We start from the raw sequence: 27,406 nt of genomic DNA on the forward strand, positions 1-27,406 counted from the left end.
TCTCGTCAGCAAAAATATTTGGTGGCTTTTTATATTTTTAATAAAAGACACCATAAATAAACCTAGCATTTTTTAATTAAGGCAGATGTATCTTCTAATTGTTCGCCTTTTGAAAACCGTAATTATCGTCAAAGCATTCATTTGGATGTTGAATGTAGCTTATAAATGCTCGAATATATATATATATATATATATATATATATATATATATATATATATATATATATATATATATATACGAGCAAACAGTTAATAAAACATGTTAAAAAAACACTTTGAAATGAGTTAAAAACATATTTAATCTGAAAAGGAAACACTAGATAAGTGGATAGTCCTTAACCCGCGGAGTTTCGAAGAAATACTTTCCTTCTTCTCAGATGGTAGGAATTAGTAAAATGCGGGATCGGATTTTGCATACAAAAGTATTTGATGAAGCAACAAGTAAGTCAAAGATCTTACTTGATAACAAAAAAAAGTGAAGCAGAGGGAATAGGGTGAAGAAAAAGGTGATTACACGTGAATGGATAGTCTGGTGGAAGATAAATAATCCAGTGACGGTAAAATATTATATTATAAGCTCTATCTCCTATTTGATTTTATCTAGCTTTTACATCTGGCTGGGATAACTTTATAAATATTAATTCTTTAATATTTATAATATACTTTAATTTTACCATCTTCGATCATTTTGGTAAATTTAATTGTAATTTTTATCTTATATATATATATATATATATATATATATATATATATATATATATATATAGTCGGTCACTTTAGTTCGCATGCGTAGATCCTCATATAATGATTAGATCACTTTGACAGACGTTAAAATCATTTAAAAATAAATGTTTAAATTTCAACAATATTTCTTACGGTTCATTCTTTGCATAAGTACCGTGTGATTTTCCCGCAATTCAGATTGCTGTAGCTTTTTTTTTTTTTTACTTATCAGCCATCACTTATCAAGGCCAAAAATCTACTCAAGTACAAGCACAAAAATGGATGGATTATGAGTTAAATAATGTAAAATATGAGAGGATTGAAAATGAATATTATGAGAGGATTGAAAATTGAATGTACAATGTTTAATTACTTATAAAGACAGTGTATGACAAGTACGTGTTTACATTAAATTTGAAAAAGGCTTTGTTGTAATCTCCAGGGAAGCAATCCCATAGTAATGTATTCCACTCATCGGAAGTTCTTTTAAATAAAACACATGTTCATGGAAATTCTGCTTGATGACACAAAAGAAAAAAGGAAAGGTTTTTTTTTTAGTTCTGGTAGAATAACGAGTTCTTGCTGTGAATGTCTTACAAAGAGAAATGAGAAATTAGAACTCAGACGAGCATTTTACTCGGAAGCTTTTGTCCACAGCATCTTTTCAGTTCTTGGTACAACTGTAAATACTCGATATAAAACTTTAATTTTAAGCCAAAATCAAATACAGAATTCAAAAATCACAAAAGAGTCGCGAAATGAGATATTTTTAATCTAATTAATATATTAGTCGATCTTTAAAAATAATTTCATTGATTTTGATGTTTTTTAATGGATTGAAATGTATTTTTAAAAAAGGTTCAGATTATGATTCAATTGTAAAACTTATTAAAAAAAAAAAAAGCGAATAATTTTCATTTTTTTAGTTACGTTTTATCAAAATATTCCGTTTTTTCTAAAAAAAAATATCCAATAATTTAAAAAAATGTTTGCTCCTTGTGAAGATGATGACATCGTAAAAAGTTGATTTTATATCGGAAGACGATAAATCTAAAATATCTTAATGAAATTTACAAGAAAATATTGACAGAAAAACATTTGAAATTTGTTTCATCAGGAAAATATCAAAATATAACATTTTATTGATTTGTAAAACTTGTCGAGATCGCTCTGTTTTGGGTTGTTTTAAAAATGGAACGGAAATTTAAATTTCGTTCCGTTTTAATCTTTTTTTAAATTGCGCATGCGCCAATATAACCCGAAAGTTAATAGAAATAAAATCAACAATTGTACTTTCTATATATAAAAATAATTATGTATTTTTATGTATTTTTTTTTAAAGCAATTTTATGAATTTTATTTTTATACAAAAATAAAACAAAATGTCAGAAACGCAACCCATGTCACTAACATTTACTAGGTGGGTTCCTGCCACCATTTTGTTTTATTTCTTATTTTGAAGTGATTATCAAGTATTCAAAGACATTGTGGCCATTTTTTCTTGCCCGTCAGCAACCTTCAACATTACTCGTTTTTTCGAATTTAATAAACATTTTACGTTAAATAAAAACACTAAAAACTTATCCAGTCATGTAGAAAAGTTATTTTCGAATCTATGTGTAAAACAAACCCGAACATAGTAAGCACAAAACTATGTGTATATACATACGTATGCAGCAGTTTTTCGGTGGCAATGAAGACAGCAGACTTATGACAGAAATTTAACCCTAGCATTTATTTAATCTATATATCTATAAAAGTGAGAATATGTGTGTGTGAGGAAACTTTTCAACCTATGTACTCGACGAATTTTTGATCTACAGACTTGAAATTTCGTATTTAGAATATTAAGACATGTGAAAAACTTTTTAATCGGTCTCCATCCAGAAAAAAGAGCAGCTAAGGGTTCAAAATTAAAAAAAAATTGCTATGTGGGGTTATCAGATGTTTATCTGCTTGCTAATTGTTTCATGAATGTGCATGCGTGAATCGTTCTCATGACAGATTGCTTATGTTAAGAAGTAGTAGGTTTTAGAACTCTTTTCAAATACGTGTTAAGCTGGCCTTATGGTTATCGTATTTGACTCACTGTCTTTAGGTTTTTCTCAGTTTCTGTGTGAATTAAAATATAATATTTATGCACATTTTACGACCGGGCAACGCCGAGTGGAATGTTAGTAGATAATAACGAAACAATTATATTTAGTTTTATAAAACTGCTTTTTTTTTTAAAAATTTTTTTTAAATAGGGACAGCATTTCGCTTACTCTGAGGTTTTGATGATGCCACAATAGAAGCTTATAAAGATATGGGTGAAACAGTCATGTTGAACTTAAAATTCCGTAGATAATACCAAAGAATCCTGGTTCTCCAAGCGTTTTAACAGTTTGAAAAGAGCAAAGAGAAGATGAAAGGTTCCACATTATGTTATCGCAATGGTATTCTGATAAGTCTTGGATTCTAGAGTGACAGGCACATTTATTAAACCTCATGTAACCAATTAACCGTGCAAGTTCTACAGGGAGATCAGATGACAAATAAATGGCTGAATTATGTTCAAGAGACTGTTGGAACCATCCAATGTAAGAGTTTGTGATGGTTAACTGGATTCAAAGGCAAGAAAAAATGAGAATAATAAAAACCCAACTTCAACTGTATCAAATTCCTCAAGAAGCTGCAAGCATCCTGTCGACTAGGTTAAAGTGACTGCATCTTCTGCAGAGAGTAAAGCTCAGACAAATTGGAACCACGTGTTGGAAGGAAATGCTTGCGACTGTTTTAAAAAATAAGCCGTTTATAATTGGAATCTGGAATTTAGTTTTTACATCAGTTGATGATAATGAATTGTTTTCAATAATTAAGTCCTTAATTTTTTTTTGGGGGGGGGAAATCACTTAGTGTTTCATTCTTATTATCTTTTAGACAAATGCTAAAGTTAAAGTTATATCATCTTCTATAATATAAACCTCGCCTGTCAGTTTAAATGTATGTATGTATGTATGTATGTATGTATGTATGTCTGCCTAAAATTTTCGACAGAGGCGACGGATTTCAAAAGATCAGTATCATTTTGAAGCATGACCTTTGGACGACAAATAGCGAAAAATTGGCCCAAAACATTGATTCCTTCACCCTCAACTGGGCACTTTTCTACAGGGAGGGGTCGATTTTTTCGCCGATATTTTTGAAAGTCATCTCCTCTTTTCGATTGCCTAGCCTTAATTAAAACCTATGTCGCTTTCGGTTTGGCGATGGGCGAAACAGCAAAGACGTCATGTTTATTTTTTTTTCACATTCTTTGCCTCATTTGCGGTATGGGTTCGAGCCTGCCTGCCTACTACCACTTTTTTTTTGATCAACACACACACCTCCAAACACCCTGGCAACGCCGGCCACTCAGACTAGTAAGTCATAAGTCTGTTAATCGCTGAAATACTACAGCTTAAAACTGATACTGAATGGATGAAGTGTTGATAAGGTGTTAGCAATTCAGCAGGATTGATATTTTTTTATCTCCAATGTCAAGTCTCTACTTTGTTCACTCTTTTTTTTCTTCTTCTTCTCTCTGTCTCTGTCTGTCTGTCTGTCTGTCTGTCTGTCTGTCTCTCTCTCTCTCTCTCTCTCTCTCTTATGTATTAATCTGTTGACTCTTTTATAACTAATGCCACCCACAAAATGAATTCTCATATTTTTCTTTTACTCACTTTCACCCCAAGCAAGGTATATCACCCCTTGGACCTAAGGGGCTACTAATTGGGACCATTACTAAGAAAGATACACAAGATGTTGGTTCAAGTTACATTTGAACTTCTGCATATCAGTACAGTCAGAGAATCAGGTAGCAAGAAGGTAATTCCTAAGTCTAGCTGTTCAAGGGAAGAAGCTATTAATTAGAGTAGAAAGCATTCTGGCATTTAAGGATCTCAACAGTGAAAGGGGTGTGATTTTGTTGCTAAGTGGGTTTGTCAGGGATATGTACGCCGAGGGGTCACAAATGCAATGAGTTAATCAGAACACATTCCATTAAAATACTTCTAAAACAGGCACAGGGATGCAACCTTGCAGTGATGGTACAGGAGTTATTCCTAGTCTGTCCATTTCATTTTTCTACCTTTCATAGCACTCAACTTTCAATGTCCTATTCAAGCCTCAGATTGGCTGAGTTTGGCACAAGGTAATGCAATATATGTATATTATTTTCATGGAAAGAGTTCAACTGAGCTCCAATATTTTCTCAGTCAGGATCCCTTGACCTAGGAATTGACTTTGAAGATATGCAATGAATGTACCAACGATGCAGCAATTGCTTGGTCATTGTATCTTCTTGTGTGTACATTTCTTTTGTGTACATTTCTTTTGTGTACATTTCTTGTGTGTACATTTCTTTTGTGTACATTTCTTTCATGTACATTTCTTGTGTGCACATTTCTTTTGAGTACATTTCTTTCGTGTACATTTCTTGTGTGTACATTTCTTTTGTGTACATTTCTTTCGTGTACATTTCTTGTGTGTACATTTCTTTCGTGTACATTTCTTTTGTGTACATTTCTTGTGTATATTTCTTGTGTACATTTCTTGTGTGTACATTTCTTGTGTGTGCATTTCTTTCGTGTACATTTCTTTCGTGTACATTTCTTGTGTGTACATTTCTTTTGTGTACATTTCTTTTGTATATTTCTTGTGTACATTTCTTGTGTACTCGTTCCTACATGATTGCATTGACACACGGATTTTTGTTAGATCATCGAAGTTAAGCGATGAATAAGTATTCAGGAACACCAGGCGCCGAATGTCACCTTCCTATGACCGGAATATGAATGCGGCTAGGGAGCGCTTGAGAATTTTATATTCCCTGTAAACGTCCTCCTCCAGAGGAAGCTAGCATAGCCCAACCAGCGCTAATACCACATCAGGTAATATTGGTTCGCTTATTTTTTCCTACAGGTATGCTTGTTTTATTTTTTTTGCCGAATTGAATTGACTTTTCTGAAATTTTTAGATGAACATTGGTTATTCGTATTATTTGGATTTATCAGACCACTGATCTCATCTTGAGTGTTATTTTTACAGCATTTTGGTCGATGTAACCTCCAATCTTCTTCAGGTGTATCTTGTCAAACTCAAGAATATTTTTGTCCAACTCGGGAATTTGGACGGAATTTCAAATGAAACCCTTTATTTGCTTTGCGGGAGTAGCATGCTCTCGTTCCATCAGCCCTGACTGGATAGAGGTCCTAAGTAATTCGTAATTGTATTTTTCAGTCAGCCACACCGAGAATCGAACCTTCAAGAGAATATCACTTTTATAATTGATTTTTCCAAGTACTCTAACCACTGTGCCACGACTGTTCACAAGACAATGGTTTTAACACTTAACTCATTGAAAAAATACCATCTGTAACCTTTGTAAGGTATAAAAGCTTTTCAATAAATACAATTGTATAATTTTATTCAAATTGTACAATTATTTGATGTCTTATGATGATAATAAAAATGAACGCATTGGTTTGTTTATAAAGAATAATCTCTTAGTGTGAGGAGAAATATATTTGGATGTGCATGAGACCCTGGTGTTGGCACTGATCTTTCCTACTTATTTTTCTTTATTTATTTCCTTTTTTTTATTTACCTTTTTTCTATTCTTTCCGCTTATCTCTATTTATAAAATTGGGAAGTTTATCATGTGGACAGCGATATTTAAATCCAAATTACATATACAAAATATGAGAAGTTTAGCTTCAAATATACCGAGCAATCGATGCCGTCATCATTGTTATCGTATTTGATTTTAACGTCTCTTTTACAAACTGTGATGTGTTAGCGCTAACTCATTTGCATATATATTTGCAAAATGACATCTCATTAATTTAGTAATAAATAGTGTTTTCTAATTCAATGACAGTTTTCATTTTATTATTACATACAATTCTATTTTTGCTAATATTTAAGATTGTGGATAAAATAATTAGCATTTTGGGGCGAAAGGAATTCTGGGTATTGCGATTCGGTTCAACATTGTAAATGGTAAACAATGCATTCTGCGAAGTTCAGGTTCTAAATATACCGAGCAATCGACGTTGTCATCGTATTTGATTTAACGTCTCCTTTACATGCTGGAATGTGTTAGAGTTAATTCATTTGCATATATATTTGCAAAATGACATCTCATTAATTTAGTATTAAATATTATTGTTTTCTAATTCAATGACGATTTTCATTTTATTATTACACCTTATCAATACAGTTCTATTTATAATTGTGGATAAAACTATAACAGTTGGGGCAAAAGGAATTCTGGGTATTTTTTTTTTATTCCCGTTCACCCTTAACAAAGCATATTGCAACTTGAACGTAAGGGGTTACTATTTGGTACCATGCCTAGGAAAGATTAACAAGATGTTAGTTTACATTACATTTAAATTTCTGCATATCAGTACAGTCAGATAATCAGGTAGCAGGAAGGGAATTCCAAAGTCTAGCTGTTCGAGGAAAGAAACTATCAGAGTAGAAAGCTTTCTGGCATTTGGGGACTTCAGTAGTGAAATGGTGAGATTTTGTTGATAAGCAGGTTTATTGGGATATGTACGTAGAGGGGGCACAAGTGCAACGAGTTCATCAGAGCATATTCCATTAAAATACTTCTAAAACAGGCAACATTGCAGCGATGGTTCAGGGGTTGGAGCTTAGTTGACAAATTGGGACCAATTAGATTGAAAACTCTTTTTTGGACTCTGTTCAAGAGAGAGAGAGGGGCTAGTGTTAGATGCACCAACCCAGATGTGGCAACAATGCTCCATGCATGAGCGAGTGGTGGCCTTGTAGAGGTACAGGATACTCTCAAGTGTGAGTAGTTTTCTAGCTCGATAAAGGGAACCCACCTTATTTGCCTTTGCAATGTCCTTAATGTATTTGTTCTAGTTCATATTGCCTGTGAATGTTAAGCCAAGGAGTTTGAAGGAAGAATTCTCAGGTAGGATGTTATCATGAATATCGGTGGTTGGAGAGATGTAAATGAATCGTATTTGATTTAACGTCTCTTTTACATACTCGTATGTGTTGGATGTGTTAGAGCTAACTAATTTGCATATTTATTTGCAAAAGGACATTTAATTAATTTAGTATGTGTTATTCTAATTCAATAACTATTTTCATTTGATTGGCATGTTCTAGTAACACGTATTCTTTAGATTGTAAATAGAAAATTAACCTTTTGGGCGAAAAGAGTTTTCTAGTCTGTTCCCCCAAATTTGTGGAGGGACACAAGAACCATTAGCACCGGCACTGCTTACCTCTACGATAACATGAATGCAGTATATCTGTCTATATTTCTGTCTTTTTGGCTTTCTGTTCTGAAATGTAATCAAAAGAAATCTCCGCAAATTTACTAAATAACGGAGTTTATTGTGAAAAAAGGAAATTCTGTGAAGGCATTAACATTTTTTGTTTTGTTTTTATTAAATATTATATGAGGGATGTTTTCGAGATAAAATCTATTGAGAAATACACACTTTAAATAAGTAAACATTGAGTAAAGTTATCGAATATGGCCCAAATAGGCGGCCATTTTGGATAACTTAGATAACTCGAAATAAACTCATGCCACGATTTAGTAACTTTGCTGAAATCTCTATACCACGATCGAAGACAACATTTTCTCAAGTTAAATTTTATGGGGTATCTAATGGTGGTATTTCGTTTGTATTAAGGGATTTTACAATAATTTTATGAGTGTCTGCATTCGAGCTGGACATTCATAAGTAGCAAAGAGAAAATTTTGACTTTATTTCCCGGGACTCGTTACTTTTAATTCAACATTTTGTTGTTTTGTGACGTTATACACGTTTACACACGTGTTAACATGGAGATCCAACACGTTGTAGACTCCGTCGCAAAGAACATAACAAAGGAATAACTCGACTCACTTTTTTCCCTTGGAACAACAGACATTTATTTCTACCTCTTCAACGTCATCCCTCTCTGTCCATTTCTCTATCGTGACCATCGATCTGTGCAGAATGCTTCTATTTATGACCGTTTTCCTTCTTCCTTGCTGTGACGTCGTCTCGCACACGGCTCAATCATTTGCCTACAGCTATCATATGCGCGTCCGCGCTCTGTTACAGTTTTTTAAAGTTAAATACACAAAATAAAATGTGATTTTTTTGTATACAAAGCAAATTGGATTAAAAATAGCCACTCATAAAATAGCGACTATTTTTTGTTCTCTCTCTCCCACACCCTCTCTCTCATACATGTACAAACTCACTCACGCACACACACACTCCCACCCACACACGCACACTCTTACACACACACATGCTCCCTTTGAAATCAGTGATGAAAGTAAAAAGTGAGGATAATTTAGTTACAAATTGCATATGGTAACTGGTAACGTATGCTCACATATACACACATGCACACACATACACACACAAGCACACACAAGCATACACACATAAAAGAGTTTGTCGTTTGAATAAGTTTTTGTTTTTATTTTAATTTTGTAATATGTACATTTTTCTTAGAAATCTGGAAAATGAAGCCAATCTATATACACAGTCGGCAAAAAGAAAGTCCGCACTTGTAATTTGTTTTTAAACTGAAAATTTAAGCTAAATTTAATGTAACTGTTTAAAAAAGCTGTACCCCATTTGATTGGCCTTTTATTCTTCTATAATTTTACTTGTTCATATTTAACTTTTGATTGAAATATTCTAGTGTTCACGTCAATTAAAAAAAAATAACTTCAAATTTGAGGAGGCAAAAAGAAAGTCCGCACAATGGAAAATTTTTATTTAAATGTAACTTTAGGACATTAATGCAACATAAATACAACAGGAACACAATGAACTAGTTAATATTTAGTAGCATAGCCCTTCTGAAATTTGACAGCCTGCAATCTTTTGGGAATTCCTTGAATTAGACTGCAGCAATACTCTGGGGAAAGGGAATCCCACTTTTCTTTAATTTTTGTCCAAAGTTCTTCCAAATTTGAAATTTTATCATTGCGTAGCTATTGCTTGATGTAATACCATACGTTTTCAATAGGATTGAGGTCATGAGATTGTGCAGGCCAATCCAAACACGAAATATCATGCTCTTCCAGGAACCTCTTGACATTGTCAGCTGTATGAATGGGAGCATTATCCTGCATGAAGATGAGATTATCATCCAAATTCCGACCAAAGTAGGGTAGAAAATACTCAGTCGACATATTAATGTACTTGGTCGAATTAAGCGGACTATAGGCCCTGGGCCATTGGTACTAATAATGCCCCACACCAAAACTGAATTTCCACCACCTTGTAGCATTGAAACTGAGCACCTAGGATTAAAGTCTCCATCTGTCCTCCAATTTTAGATTTAGGGTACCTGGACATGAGTCAAACTTTTGAATATATATATATACATATGCGCAAAAAGTTATGAACAGTACATAGGGCCCGAGCAAAGCTGAGCTGAACTGCTAGTTTCTTAAAAAATAAATAATGAAAATGAAAATGAAAAGCTTTCAAAAAGAAATAAAAATCTGTTCAGAAATATTCACTTTTAATTCCTCTTTCATTTTTTTATTTAACTTATAACGTACATATGCATACACATACATGTGTAATTGTTGCAGAAACTGAGCCATGCTCTAAAGATGAACTCTTCCAAACTGAAGAAATAGACTGAAAGGTACGACCCTCGGAGTGGTCAGTGTACTTTCGTAGTTCGCCACTTTGTATATGCTGTTTTTTTTTTTTGTTTTAATATATTTTACCTTTTCTAACTCATTTCCGTGTAAGTGTTTTCCCTAGTGACCTTTCTATGGCTACAACATTAATAATACTGTTTATTTTTTCAATATTTGTATCAACTGTAAACGGAAATTAAGTACTCACTCAATTCAGTTGTATTAGTTGTAATAGTAGAAGTATCAATTTGCATTAAATGAAATATGTAAATAAGGATAGGGATTCTATTTGGGAGCCATTTACAAAATATATACTTGTTGCAAGCGGAGCAATATGATTCACTAATAATTTCTGTTGCTTATCTAATGAAAATAAGTAGCGAATCTCATGTAGTTTATGCTGTTGAAAGAATTATGGATCCAGATAGAATATGTAATCAATGAAATTGATTGGAATTTCTTTTTTTTAATGCGACTAACAGAGACTGAAAATTTACATTAATGACTTGCTAGAAAAAATCAAATATCGATTTTATATATTTGATTGAAAATGATAGAAATTAAGATAGTAAGATAGGGTTTATGACTAGGAGTTGGAATATATAGGGATCCACTTTAATTCCTGAGTAATGCTGAAGAGTACTAGTATTTTTAAACGTTTTGAGAAAATGTACTTATTAATCCATTGAAATTTAATAACTCTTTGATTTATGGTGATTATCACAAATAATAGTAGGGAACCTGTATCATAGGTATGTGATGGAGAAGAGTTCCTACCATCGACACTACTTACATTTTGTTTAAACACTTAGAAGAATGCCTTCATTGGGTACGCTGATAAAATAACCATGAAAACTGTATTAATCCACAGTTCTATGATAAAAATAAAACTATCAATGAAATCAAAGTAAAAATCGATGCTGTATTGATCGCGATTTCTACGTGAATGTGTATCAGAGATAAAAAAAAACAAAGTAATAAAAAATATCGATCAATAATGCTAAGATAAAAGGCAAAATAGATAAAACTGCTAATAAAACTGGTTATAATTGAGGAATTTATCAGGCTAGATTTTGTCTATTTTTAAACGCGTTTTCACCCCAATTAAGGCTTATTGTCACTCGGAGTAAGAGTCCTATCTACAGGGGACTACGATGGGCAGCAAGATGTTTCTTCAAATTACATTTAAACTTCTGCATGTTAGTTCAGTCAAGGAAGCAGAAAACAGAGAAGGAATTCCAAAGTGTAGTAGTCTGAGGGAAGAAACTATTAGAGTAGAAGGCTTTCCTGCATCTAAGGACTTCAACAATAAAGGGGTGGGATTTTGCTGCTTGTCATGTTAATGGGAAGTAAGCATGTTGTTACTATGAGTTCCTCAAGTACATCCCATTAAAGTACTTATAAAACAGGCACAGGGATACAACATTGTAGTGACTCGTAGGAAGAGACTAGTCGTAGATGCATAGGACAGATATGGCAACAGAAAACAGTAATCGTAAGAGAGGAGGAGTACTAATAAAAACATAGCATTTGAGAGTTGGTTTCTGTGCCGAATCTAATCATCTTAGCAAATGATTTTATGCTTAATACCTTTACATATTTATTCACGTGGTTTACATTTGATTTATTTTATAATTTTACGGCATGTCAAACCTTTTTAGGGTTTTTAATGTATAATTCATTTAATGCAGTAACTTTCCAATGTGTTTATGATTTCAGATTTTTTTTATTTGATAGAGCTTTAAATCTTTTGTTATATAGGAACACTGTTGCTGCTGTTGCTGTTTTTGTTATTGTTTTTGTTTTTATTATTGTTTTTGTTTTTGTTATTGTTTTTGTTTTTTATTATTGTTTTGAAGTTGATTTGAAACTTTTTGATTATTACTGTTTTTGTTATTGTTTTTTTTTGGTATTGTTTTTGTTTTTATTATTGTTATTGTTTTTATTATTGTTTTTGCTTTTATTATTGTTTTCGTTTTTGTTATTGTTTTTGTCTTTATTATTGTTTTTGTTATTGTTTTTTTTATTATTGTTTTTGTTCTTGTTATTGTTTTTATTTTTATTATAGTTTTTGTTATTGTTTTTTATTTTATAGTTTTTGTTTTTGTTTTTATTATTGTTTTTGTTTTTGTTATTGTTTTTGTTTTTATTATAGTTTTTGTTATTGTTTTTGTTTTTATTATAATTTTTGCTTTTGTTTTTATTATTGTTTTTGGTTTTGGTTTTATTATTGTTTTTGTTTTTGTTATTGTTTTTGTCTTTATTATTGTTTTGGTTATTGTTTTTTTATTATTGTTTTTGTTCTTGTTATTGTTTTTGTTTTTATTATAGTTTTTGTTATTGTTTTTGATTTTATTATAGTTTTTGTTTTTGTTTTTATTATTTTTTTTGTTTTTGTTTTTATTATTGTTTTTGTTTTTGTTATTGTTTTTGATTTTTATTATTGTTTTTGTTTTATTATTGTTTTTGTTTTTGTTATTGTTTTTGTTTTTATTATAGTTTTTGTTATTGTTTTTGATTTTATTATAGTTTTTGTTTTTGTTTTTATTATTGTTTTTGGTTTTGGTTTTATTATTGTTTTTGTTTTTGTTATTGTTTTTGTTTTTATTATTGTTGTTGTTTTTGTTTTTATTATTGTTTTTGTTTTTGTTTTTATTAATGTTTTGGTTTTTGTTATTGTTTTTGTTTTTATTATTGTTTTCGTTATTGTTTTTGTTTTTTTTTGTTTTTATTATTGTTTTTGTTTTTATTATTGTTCTTGTTTTTGTCTTTGTTATTGTTTTTGTTATTGTTATTGTTTTTGTTTTTGTTTTTGTTATTGTTTTTTATTATTGTTTTTGTTTTTTTATTGTTTTTGTTATTTCTTTGTTTTTGTTATTGTTTTTGTTATTGTTTTTGTTTTTGTTATTGTTTTTGTTATTGTTTTTGTTTTTTTATTGTTTTTGTTATTTCTTTGTTTTTGTTATTGTTTTTGTTATTGTTTTTGTTTTTGTTATTGTTTTTTGTGTTTTTATTATTGTTTTTATTATGTAGTCATTGTTGTTTTTTTGTTGCAGTTGATGTTGCTGTTGTTTATGCTTTTGTTGTTACTATTTTATTGTTAATGTAACTGTTGTTATTGTTCCCGTCTTTGTTATTGCAATTGACGTCGCCATTGTTGTTGTTGTTACTGCTGTTGTTGTTACTGTTGTTATTGTTGTTCTTGTTGTTTTTGTTTTTGTTGTTGTTGTTTTCTTTCTGATATTATTGTTGTTGCTGTTATTGTAATTGTTGTTACTGTTGTTGTTTCTGTTTTTGCTGTTCTTTTATTGCTGCTGATGTTGTTAATGTTGTTACTGTTATTGTTATTGTTGTTGTTATTGTTGTTGCTATTGTTTTCCTTGTTGTTACTGTTGTTTTAGTTGCTGTTCTAAAAAACTAGCAACCTCTCTTCTGTGAAAATGTGTTCTAGAGAACAAATGATATAATTTCTCACTAGATTGAGAAGTTGATTTGAAACTTTTTGAGAGACAAGAAAGAGTGCTCTACTTGGCACGTTCCCAACAGTATTTCATCTTAGATAAAGGTAAACATCCTTACATAACTATATAGTAAACAAAATATTTGATTTAAAAGTCTTTCTATGTACAAGCCGTGGCATAAATATCTCCCCCATTTGTGTAGACTATGGCGGCAATAAAGAGATAAGAAAGGTTTCGATCAGCAGGTGAAGCTCTGCCTTTTTCATTTTCTTCATCATTTATTAAAAATGCTTCTCCATGCTTATTTTGATTGCAGAGTGCTGGAGGAAATGGTTCTCAGTCTTTGAACTTTTTAGGAATGGTGGACGTGAAGTGGCTGGCTGGAAGGTCATTAGATTTAAGCTCTTCTTACCTATTTTCCCTGGGGATTTCCAACATTGTCCTAAACAAAGTCTGTTCTGATACTACACTTCATCTTTTTTGTCCTCGATGAGTAAAAGAGAAATCCTTCTAGACTGGAGCAAATTAAATATTCTGTTCAAACCTAAAGTGTTCCTTATTCGGGATCTAGATTTTACCCACAATAAGAATCGACCTTTGGTCTACTTCTGCTCTTGTTTGGAGGGCAATAAGTAAAGAGAAACGATTTGATAAAAGTTCAGAATAGTTAACAATCGAAAATTCATACCCCCCACCCCCCCAAAAAAAACAGATAATTTATATAAAATACATCATAATTAACTATTTTCACACGTTAAAATATGGAGGGTTCGGACAGTTTTTTTTGTTTGTTTGTTTTATGAATTCTCGGGTGTTAACTATTCTGAACTTTTACCATTTGAAAAAAAATCCTTCAAATCATTTCACATGTTAAAACTAGGCCTGTTTAGGAGAGAATTTTATTCTAATGCGTTTTTTTTTTTAATAAATTATGTGTTGTTGGTTTTTGGTTTATGAGTTCGTAAATGATAACTATCATGTACTTTTGCTAAGTATTTTATGTAATTTCGATCAATATGAATATGACAAACCCAAGAACATGTTATCTTTTCATATTGATTTAAAATTTTAGGCGATACCTCATCCTATAAATACACCATTTCTCTTCTTTTTTTTGTTGGCTGACTTACTCTATTTACTTGGTTTCCAAGAAGTTAGACACAAGGTCAAGTATAGTTTGACGACAGTGTTTCTGTGTAAAGAGCTGGATTAGAACTTGGGTCGTTAAGGCTTACAGTTTACGTCATTAACCAAAAATTGCAAGCCAAAACTCTAGTTGGTAGTGCAAATCAAGACTATTATTTCACTTTATATTACGCAACAAATGAAGTCATGCCCAGTTATTTTATTTCCCCCTTTGAAATGAATGGCTCTACCAGTATAAGAGTCAAGTACGTCCTAGGATGGAGTAATGTTGCCACATCTGGGTAAGAGCTGCTGAGAGCAGCCTATCCTGCCTTGACAAAGTTCAAAGCAGACTTCATAGTCTAGTACATGATGCCCTTTTCTCTTCTCTGCAACCTCTTTCCCACATTGGTTGAGCCCCACTCTAATGTCCCACCTCGCCAATCTTTCACAGAAAGCACCCATTTAGCCAAAATCACTATCAATAAATTCCCCCACTCTCTATCAGTGCCTAAACCTAAATGGGGATTCCACCAACAAATTTTTTTCCTAGAACTGCCTGCCTGTGGAACTCTGTTTCGCTGGTCTGCTTTCCAACTGACTACAACATCTGTTACATGATAAGGGCTGTCCCCTTTTCATGTAAGTATAAAAATGGAGAATTTAGTTTAAAATGAAAATGAAATAGCAATAGACAAATTCGAACCTCGTAATTTAGTTTAGAAATAGATTACGTATGAGAATTTAAAAATGTAAAACAAACATTTGTTTAGAATATAGATAAGTATTTCAAGGAAAGAATGTTAACTATCAAGTTTGTTATGAAATTTTTAATTGAAAGAATGCAGCTTATAAGATAATGTTTTTAACATATTGGATAAATAGGTTACTGAGAAATAGGAAAAGTTTTGGACACGTATGTCCAGAACACGTCATGACGTCACGGAAAATAGAAAGTTCTTGGAATAGAGAAAAAACTTTAGAGTTAGACAGTGAGTGAAGAAACTCGGAGAGAGACAGTCAGGCGTCTAGGAGCGAGACGTCACTTCAAGAAAAAATGTGAGACTTTGAATTCTTGGTGCTGGAAACACGGCCGTGTGACGAAATAAACCATCAAGTGTTTTTTGTAAAGCTCGTCTTGTCTTATGATTCTTACAAAAAGGTAAAGTGAAATTGTATTATGTATTTGTGTTAATATATGTCTTTACATACACGTCTCAACATCATCATGTCTTCACCCAAAGAGCTTCTTCCCCTTCTTCTTCCATAAACAAAATTAAGGAATGAACATTTTAATATATAAGAATAATAATATGAACAATCTCTCTAAGTCTACAATACAACAAAATCTCTCTCTCTCTCTCTCTCTCTCTCTTAAAGAGTCTTACAACATCCCTCACTGTAATAAGACTCTCTCACTGTAATAAGACTCTTTCTAAGCCTCTCTCTCTCACAAGAAAAAGCATCACTTATAATAAGACTCTTACTTTATCTCAAAGACTATCTCTCCTATATAACCCAATATATAACACATCGTTGTCTTCAAGTCCAGCATAAACAAGTTCTTACTGAACCGCCCTTGTAAATAATCTGGTTATACCAAATTTCCATCACAAACGATTACTACGCTACTGTCCCAATGGCTACAATATCCACATTAACCCTTATCCTCGAGTGTCCCTCGGGTCTTGATATGTAGTAACGCATTTGTAAAAAAAAAAAAATTCAGAAAGTTAGGCCATAAGCTCCAGTGCAGGTTTGATGAAAGAGTTTGTGTGGAATGAACTGGATTTGAAAATGGAATACCCAGGTTTTTAGGTCGTATCATTAACCACTTTTTTGTAAAATATTTAGATGAATTAATTTTTTTTTATATTGTACTAGCTTGGCTGCCTGGCGTTGCCCGAGTGTTCGGAGGTGAGTGTTGAGCAAAAAAAAAAAAAAAGAAAAAAGTGGTAGTAGCAGGCAGGCTCAAACCTGTACCGTGAAGGAGGAAAAGAACATGAAAAAAAAATGACGTCTTTGCTGTTGCATCAATCACCAAACCAGAAGTGGCGCAGGTTTAAATTAAGGCTAGTCAATCGAAAAGAAGGAAGACTAGTATTGGCTGAAGAGAGTTTGATATGGATATCTTAAACGCTCCTAACTATCAGGCTTGAAACCGACGGTACCAATGACTTGTCCTATCTAACAACTTTCTGTACACAAAATGCAATATATATATATATATATATATATAAGTGATATTGTCTGTCTGAGAAACAGTCTCTATCAAACTCTGTTGTCAATTTTTGATCTACAAACTTGAACTTTGATATGTAGAGGATTTAGACCTGTGGAACTATTTCAATTTCGTTTTTAGCCGGTTAAAACAGCTGTCAAGGTGTCAAAATTGAAAAAAAATTCAAACTTGATAGGCGTAAGTCGACTTAAAGAGCTCTTGTATCCATGCGCAAATATACGTTTATATATGTTATATTCGATTAAATGTTAACGTTCTTTTATTTATCTGACAATAGCTCAAACGATAACAACTAAGGCTGGAGCGCTACATGTTTAGGTTTCGATTCTATCTGATGGCACAAAAGCCATTTTTAAAACTTTTGAAATGACTACTATATATTGGGTACAATATAATAATCAATAGATTATTGGGTCTATGATAATAAATATGGAATCTACATGAATTAAAATATCATATTTAAGCATATTTTTTAACATCAGCTAAATTAGTTCTAAGCCCAGTGCATGCAAGCCTCAAGGGAGGAGGCAAGTTGGATTTGTTTGTCCCTAGGCCTGGTTTAAGCTTATTTTTTGATTGTACTGTCATCATGTTTTTAAAGAGTTTCAGTTAGGTGAGGGAGAGCTGAACAAGAGGTTATGCAGGGTATCAGACATGCAACACAAGTAGACACTTAGCTGACCTTTCTTCAACTAGGACTGTGGCCTCAGGAAAGCCCATCGGAGATGAGTGCAGGGTCCCTTTCCATGCGCGACATGGCACTGCAAATATCCCAATATTATACAACTGTTGATGGAGCAGCAGCTCTAAGCGCTACCAAAGAGTTAGGGCACCTGTACTACCAGTCGGAAACAGCAGCCAGAAACTGTCAATCTGGTACCCTCAGCCCATCAGAAGAAGATCACCCCAATCAAATGGCACAGTCATGTGTGGTACTCAAGCACTCCCAAGTGCCCAGTTTTGAGGGGTGGGATGTATCGGGAGTGGGGGAACGGCATTCATTGCCCTAGGCAAGAAACAAGATCTACCACGAAGTGTTTTGTCGATTCACTTGTGATAGTGTCTCTGCGCCTGACTAATAGGCAAAGAAGGAGTATGGAAACCGGCGATAGACAGAGCCTATCTACTCCTTAAAGACAGAGCCTATCTACTCCTTAACGGTCGTACATCTAAACAGTACGATATAAATGCAGGAGTGCCTCAGGGTTCTATCCTTGGACCTCTATTGTTCCTAATATTTATGAATGACCTCCCAGACAAAACTGCCTCTGAGATGGGTATATATGCTGATGACACCACACTCTATAACAGGCATGACGGGAAAACAAATAAACACATAACTAAAGAAATGGCAAAAACACTAGAGGATGACCTCCAATCTGTAGTGGAATGGGGACATAAATGGATGGTCACATTCAATGCTGCCAAGACTAAACTGGTTTCCTTCAATAATTACAAGAAACCTTCTCTGCCACCAATAGAAATGGCCAGTGACTCCCTGTCTAAGAGTACATCTTTCAAACTGCTTGGCCTACCGTTCACAGGAAACATGAGTTGGAGCCATTATATTGAAAACATTGCCAGGGCCGCTGCGAAAAAGTTAGGCCCTCTCTACCGTGCTGGAAAACTACTGACACCTGAAAGTATCCTGTACCTCTATAAGACCACCATTCGCCCATGTATGGAGTATTGTTGTCACATTTAGGCTGGTGCATCTGCTGCTAGTCTCTCGCTTCTAGACAAGGTTCAAAAGAGATTCGCCAATCTGATAGGCCCTGAACTGGCATCTAAGCTTCAGCCTCTATCCCATCGACGAAATGTTGCATCCCTCTGGCTGTTCTACAAGTATTTTAATGGTGAATGCTCTGATGAACTGCAGACACTTGTGCCCCCACAACGTAGACACCATCAACAAACCCGACAGGCAGCTAAATCTCACCCCCACACAGTAGAGATCTCTAGATGTAAAAAAACTTTCTACTCCAGTAGTTTCTTCCCCAGAACCGCTAGACTCTGGAATTCCATTCCAGATCCCTGCTTCCCTAACTGTACTGACACGCAGAAGTTCAAGTGTAACATGAACCGACACCTTGCTGCCCAAATCCCAACATAGTGCCCCAGTAGTTGCTGCCCCTGATAGTAGCCCCCTACACCAAAGTGGCAATGTGCCTTGTTTGGGGTGAAAATGTAATAAAAAAAAAAATAAAAAAATATTGGGCTATGCCAAGAAGGGAGGGAAACTACTATATATTGGGTACAATATAAAGTACGGAATTGGCTCTATAATAATAAAAAGTATTTTTTTTTTTACAAAGAAGTCACCTCTTATCAAGGCTCAGAGGCCACTCGAGGATAGGGGTAAATTAGTGTACAGTAGTCATCGGGACAATAGCATAGCAATCGTTAGTCATGGAAATTTGGTAAATTGGATTACTTAAGGGGACGGCTCACACAAGAGCTTGTTCATGTTGAATTGAAGACGATCATACTGTAGTTAGTTGGAAAGCAGTCTAACAGAATAGAGTTCCACATGCAGGCAGTTCTAAGAAAGAAACTCTGTTCATGGAATCCACGTTTAGGTTTAGGCACAGATAAAGAGTGGGGGAAATCATTGATAGTGGTTTTAGAAATCTGCATTAATTAAAATATCAGATTTAAGCATGTTCTTAAATGATTGTTCAATTTATAACAGGAAGTTAAGTTAGAGAATTTATTGTTTTAGGCTCAAATCCAGTTATTAAGTTAGATCCATGTCCAAAGAACCTATATCTAAAATTTCAAGTGTTTCAACCAAAAATTGGCGGAGGAGTTTAGTAGAGTTCTCAAAGGTCAAATCATTGAACTTTGACCCCTTAAAAGCCAAATTTCTGGCCGAAAACTGATTACAAAGATTTTCACAAGTCTCGGTACCCTGTATATCAAATTTCGAGTCTGTAGACTGAACCTTGACATATTATATTGTTATTGCATAGGGAAATGTACGCAGACAGACACACAGACACACAAACAGACAGACAGACAACAGACAGACACTTTCACTTTTATAGATATGTAGATATAGATTTTATTAACCTCATTTCCAGGAGATGAGACACAAGGTCAAGTGTGGTTTTGATCAAAGTGTTTCTGAGTAACGAACCAGATTCGATCTTGGCACATCTAGGTTATCAGGCTGCGCCATTAACCACATTTTGTTTGTCTTAGCATGAATTACTTTTCTTTCATTGTATTTGGATAACTTGAAGAAAAGCTTATCGTGGACGTTTCCTCTTAAGATGATCATGCAATTCCTCTTTTAAATGATCCATAAAAAAAAAATGTCTCAGAAGAAAACGATTTTTCATAGGTCGTTGCTATCCGTTACGTTGGCTCCGAAGGCATCGGGTAAAGCTTTCTGTCACACCTCGTGTCACACGCTGATTTTCAGAAAACAGTGGTGCAATTCATCAAGCGGTTGCGTCATCGTAAAGCCGCCAGAAAACTATCTCGGGGGGGGGGGTGACAAATGCTTGCCTTGTGTCGAATAACCAAACCGCCTAAATGCTTTAACACATGTGTCTACACATTTCTCATAGGCTTTATCATCACGCTGATCTGAATTTAAGTGCCAACCAACGTTGATTACGAGACTAACATCTGTGGCTGCCGTGTCGAGCGGCCCATCAAAACACTTGGAGGTCTTTTATGAGAAATGGCGAAATCCCTTAATCTACTAAACGTCTCACAGCAAAGTATGTTTAATGAGTGAGGATTTCGGCACAGAGGCGCAATTTTCAAATTTATCATACCAAGTAAAAACCAATATTTCAAACGAGTAAGGAGATACACATCTATCTTGGATAAAACACAAGGTTTGGGATAGTTAATGTAACTTACAAAAAAAAAAAAAAAAAAAAAAAACAAGAAAAACAAGAAAAAACACGTGTCTGCCATTTCTATTGTCTCGTTTGCGTTAACATTATATATATATATATATATATATATATATATATATATAGAGAGAGAGAGAGAGAGAGAGAGAGAGAGAGATAAAGTTGAGTTTTTTTTTCTTGCGCTGACATTGATAGTAAAAGCCTACTTTTTCTATTTAAACGGAACGCAGATATATCTATAATATAAAGCTGAACTTCTGTCACGAATAGGCTCCTATATGGTTGACTATTATAGAAAACTGATCACATATAATGATAGAAGATGTATCGAGACACAGGAATGGGTATGTTTGATCTGGCATAATGATGATTCATTAAAATTGTGGGGTCTGAGTACGCGCTTGGTTCACAAAGTATGGAAATAAAAAATGTAAAAATTAAAAAAAACTTTTACAAGTGTTTTTGATATAGATGTACGTAATAATACTTTGATAAGTATGTTTTAACTTAAATGAGGATGATATAATAAAATGGTGGGGTCTACGTTCGCACCTGGCCTCCATAGACTGGAAATAGGCACAAACTTTTATAAAGACTTTTCATATCTATCTGTGTAAGTAGTGATAATTATGTTTCGGTTTTAATAAATATGGTATAATAAAATTATGGGGTGTTCGTTCGCACCTGACCTCCATAGAATGGAAATATATCACAAAGTTTAACAAGGTTTTTTAATATAGATCTACAGAATATTGTGATAAGTGTTTCAGCGTGAACAGGTATGGTATAATAAATTATGGGGTTTATCTATTTTATTTTTACTTTCATCATATTTTGCTTTGATTTTGATACCCCCAAATTCGAAGCTACCTCTTTACAACCATTCCTTTTCATAACCTATCATACTTTCATAAATCAGAGTCTATTTTCTGTAGGCTGTTTTGTAATCCAGTCAACGACGGGTACTTTTGCTAGTATATATATGAAGGGGCTCCTTCAGTCTTTGAAAGGATATAGCTACCCACGAAGGGGTGCCTGCGTATGAAATTTTTGCGTCAGGAGGTACGCAATATCCAACCACACTTCTTCTGAGTCGACATTGTTAAATACCAGTGACAAGTGAAGTACATGTACAGGAAGACTGGAAACAAATACCGAGATAAGCGGAGAGCACATACAGTGCTTAGAATTCCCAAATAGTCACCCATCTGGTACTAACCAGACTCAACGTTTCTTAACTTCGGTGATTTGACGAGAACTGGTGTGTCAATGCGATTATGCGATATATACATATATAATGGTTTTATAGTTTGGTTTCCTAGATGTAGATCCACTGAAATCCGTGTGATTATTAAAGAGTGCTCAATGGAGGACAGAGCTGGTATATAATATGTTTATTATACAACATTATTGGTTGCATATGTGCATACATGTTTCGGTGGAATCTCAATTTAAAGTGTCGTTTCTTTTTTCGGTCTGATGAGGTGGGTCTCTCTAAATTGAGATTCCACTGAAAAATGTATGCACATATGCAACCAATAATGTTTGTATAATAAACTCACTATATATATATATATCGATTGGTGTTAATCGTAACACCCTGCACTGATGATTCCCGGAAGGCTGAAACACTAGTTTCTGTAGGTATTTAACAATTATCATAGTAAATAATTATGTAAGCCCCTTTAAGAAACTAGTTTCTTATCGTTGAGAACTTTCAGTTGAAATAAAAAGTCGGTCAATTTAGCTCTTATGTGCAGATCATCATATAATGATTAGATCACTCTGACAGATGTTAAAAAAAACATTTAAAAAAAATAAATGTTTAAATTTCAACAGTATTTCTTGCAGTTAACGGTTTCAGGATAGATAAGGTCCTTGCTAATGAAGCCAGAGAATGCTTCTGTTGCCGGGTTCGAATCTATTGACCAGTGTTAATTGTGACACCCTGCACTTATGATTCCCGAAAGGATGAAACTCTAGTGTCTGTAGGTATTTAATAATATATATATATATATATATATATATATATATATATATATATATATATATATATATATATATATATATCGTAAGAATACATATAAAGTTGATTTTTTTTTTCTCTCGCTCTCACATAGATAGTACAAACCTACTTTTTTTCTATTTAAAAATCATTTAAACGGACTTTCTAATATAATCAATCATGGATATGTGAGCAATTACTAGAGGTTTAATTAATTTGCATATTCCTTTAAAAAACAAGCGTTAATTAATTACTTTTATGGTTTCTTATTACATTATTGGTTTCATGTTATTATTACGCTGAATTCTATTTATGCATAGTTTTTACATTCTATATAATTGCACAAAATTTTAGATAAAGCGTTTTAACACACTGAAATATTTTTATATATATGTATATATAAAACTGACCTTGTCGGTGTCTGTGGGAAAAATCTTTACCAACACCTCTGAATATTTGGTCTACAGAGTTGAAATTCAATATGTTGGGTATTTTGTACCTGTAGTATACTTTCGATTTTGTTTTCTAGCCGGTAAAATAGCTGTTATAGTGTCAAAATTGAAAAAAACAAACAAACAAAAAAAACCATTAACATTGTACTGGCGTACATCGACTATACCCGCCTTTTTTTATACGCTTCCGCTAATTGAAAGTTATAGGTTAAACAACGTCATTTTTGAAATTTTTTTTTTTTTCTTCTTCCTTTGAAGATTGTAATGCTGGGTATGGGGCAGCCAAACCAGCTGCCAACATTGCCCCGCTTTTTTATTGAAACCAACCGAGAGCTATTTTTAGTATCCTCGCTGTTCCCTTAAGTGCAATTGCCTGAATCTCTTTTGCACTTGGTTCACCAGGAATATTAGTTAGGTAGGACTTCAGGTTCTTCTTCATATGGATTTGCATATGCATACACTAACGAATAAGGCTGGTGAGCTATATGTTTATGTTTCGATTCTAGCTTATGGCGCATAAGTCTTTGTTTATTACTTTTAAAATCACTACTATGTATTAAGTACAATATATATATATGAAAAATTGTTGAATTTTTATTTATTTTTTTATTAGCGATGCCGTACTAATTTCTTTCTTTTTCGCTCCCTATGCGTTTATTATGAGAAAGGAGTTATTTGCCCTTTGTTTATATTTTTTTACGCCCACATTTTTTAGGACGTATTACTATTTTTTTTTTAAATATTATTATTAATAATTATTACGTGAATAAAAGTAAGTCATCTATATACATGCATTATATATATATATATATATATATATATATATATATATATATATATATATATATATATATATATATGAATAAAATAAAGCAAGATATAAACGATGCTTTAGACGTTATGTGAATATTCACACACACACACACACATATATATATATATATATATATGTATATATATATATATATATATATATATATATATATATAGCCGGCAAAAAGAAAGTCCGCACTTGTAATTTTTCAAAAACTGCAAATTTAAGCTAAATTTAATACATCTGTTTAAACAAACTATACCTCATTTGATTGGCTTTTTATTTTTCTATGATTTTACCTGCTCCTATTTGACTTTTAATGGAAATGGAAATGTTCTAGTGTTCACAACAATCTAAAAAAATAACTTCGAATTGAGGAGGCAAAAAGAAAGTCCGCACAATGGAAAATTCTTATTTAAATGTAACTTTAGGACATTAATGCAACACAAATACAACAGGAACACAATGAACTAGTTAATATTTAGTAGCATAGCCCTTTGGCAATTTGACAGCCTGCAATCATTTGGGAATTCCTTGAATTAGACTGCTTGCTTCGCATGCAAGAGACCTGAGTTTCAAACCCGGGTTCAGATATGTCTAACTGATGAGCTCAAATGAGGGCAAAACTCGAGTCTTCGACTTCCGGTTTGTTGGCTGTCATGGCTCTTCTATGCTGCGACGTTGTTTGGCTGTGGAAATAATTATATAATCTCTCCATTCTGAATATATATATATATATATATATATACTAGCAAAAGTACCTGGCGTTGACTGGGTTCAAAAACAGTCTACAGAAAATGGACTCTGATTTATGAAAGTATGATAGGTTATGAAAAGGAAGGGTTGCAAAGAAATAACTTCGAACTGTGGGGTATCAAAACCAAAGCAAAATATGATGAAAGTAAAAATAAAATAGATAAACCCCATAATTTATTATATCATACCTGTTTACACTGAAACACTTATCACAATATTCTATGGATCTATATTAAAAAACCTTGTTAAACTTTGTGACATATTTCCATTCTATGGAGGTCAGGCGCGAACGAACACACCATAATTTTATTATACCATATTTATTCAAACTGAAACATAATTATCAAATTATACTTATGCAGATAGATATGAAAAGTCTTTATTAAAGTTTGTGTCTATTTCCATTCTATGGAGGCCAGGCGCGAACGCAGACCCCACAATTTTATTATACCATCCCTATTTAAGTTAAAACATACTTATCAAAGTATTCTTATGTTCATCTATATCAAAAACACTTGTAAACGTTTTTTTTTTAATTTTTACATTTTTTATTTCCATACTTTGTGGACCAGGCGCGAACGCAGACCCCACAATTTTAATGAACCAACGTTCTGCAGGATCAAACATACTCATTCCTGTGTCTCGATACATCTTCTATCATTATATATAATCAGTTTTTCGAAATAGTCAACCATATAGGAGCCTATTCGTGACCAGACACACACACACATTTAGCTTTATATTATAGATATACAAAATTATATTTGATTTGTTTTTTCTGTCTGTTTCGTTACTGGGCTAACCTGTTTGAAATTTTGTATGAACCTTTGTTATGATAAGGTCTAGTGAACGAAGTATTATGGTATCCATTACATATGCATTTAGGCATAAGTATTTGTTATAAAGATGAGCACAAAGTTAAACATATTCAACCATCAATTTAGCATAAATCTCATTCTAAACCAACGAGCGCCTGTCAGTGACCCAAGAGGGAATTTCAAAGTCTAGCAGTTCAGGGAAAGACATTACGGTATCTAGGGATCTCTACAGTGTAGGGGTGGGAGTTTGTGCTTGTCGGGTTAGTCGGAGATATTTACGCATTAGGAGAACAAGTGCTTAGAATTCGCCGGAACAGTTTCCTTTAAAATATTTGCCCTCTTCTTAAAATATTTGATTGAAAGATCTGCCGAGTTGCGCAGTAAGTAGCTTTTTGATTGTTCATCTAAATCTAGTTAAACTGTTAGAAATTAGAACATTAGTGTTAGTCATAATTATCTTGCACTTCAGAGGATTGTCGGAACACAGAAATTCTTCTCTCGTATTCGTCAATATTTCCTTTATGTAATTAAATAAGACCTTTTAACGAGATCACTTTCTTTTAGCTCGGTTTGAATTTAATTTCGTCATTCAGAGCATCTCCCTCCCTCCCCCCTCTCTAAACAAATTCTACTCTGAGATCGGTAAGTATTCTCGAGCAAATTCTTTGACAACTGCTCGTGAAATTATGTTAGAAGCCAACAAGGTGAGTTTAAATCTTGTTTGAAATTACTATATTTAACAAGGGAGACAATTGCGTTATTCATTACTTTACACGGATCAATTTCTTTATTATTCGCTGATCTGTTTTAAGACCTTTGTTGAAATTGTTAGGAGTTTAACGTGGCCGTTACATTTTCACTCGGATCCAGTACGTTGCATGCAGAGTCAATCGCAAAGGAACAAAAAAAAAAAGAAAAGAAAAGAAATTTGACACAGATTTGTTTTAGTTGAAATAAAAGGCATTTATTCGTGGTACTTTCCAAACTATGCCAGCATCTTGAGTTTTCAAACCTCTTTGCTCACTGTGTGGCTAACAAAACTCTGCCGTGTCAAGCACATATTTTTCCTCATCTGTTCAAGTCCACCAGGGTTTTCAAATCTCTCTCGCTAGCACATGCTTCACCTCACTGTCGCCGCCTACATGGTTCCAAATCTCTTTCCACTCTTCTTTTCCTTCTCTTCCTTCACTGTGACATCAACTTTTATTAAGTACAACACTTAATAAAATAATTTCTTTTTTAATGAAGAGTAAAGAACGCATTGTGGATGCGTTATCGGCAGCTCCCGTTACTCTCGCTTCTCTTTATTTGTCCCTCCGTCCTCAGTTTTTAATGAGTGATTTTTCTGACAAAGGAAGAAGAAAAAGCTGTATTCTAAGTTGGCAGTATTTTGCGTGAATAGTCACCAGAGTTGTCGGAAAGTTTCTGCTTCTGTGTCTATCCTTGTAGGAATGCCACTAGT

Source organism: Euprymna scolopes, chromosome 24 (assembly GCF_053919585.1).
Source record: "Euprymna scolopes isolate OS-2025 chromosome 24, ASM5391958v1, whole genome shotgun sequence".
NCBI classification, from domain to species: domain Eukaryota; kingdom Metazoa; phylum Mollusca; class Cephalopoda; order Sepiida; family Sepiolidae; genus Euprymna; species Euprymna scolopes.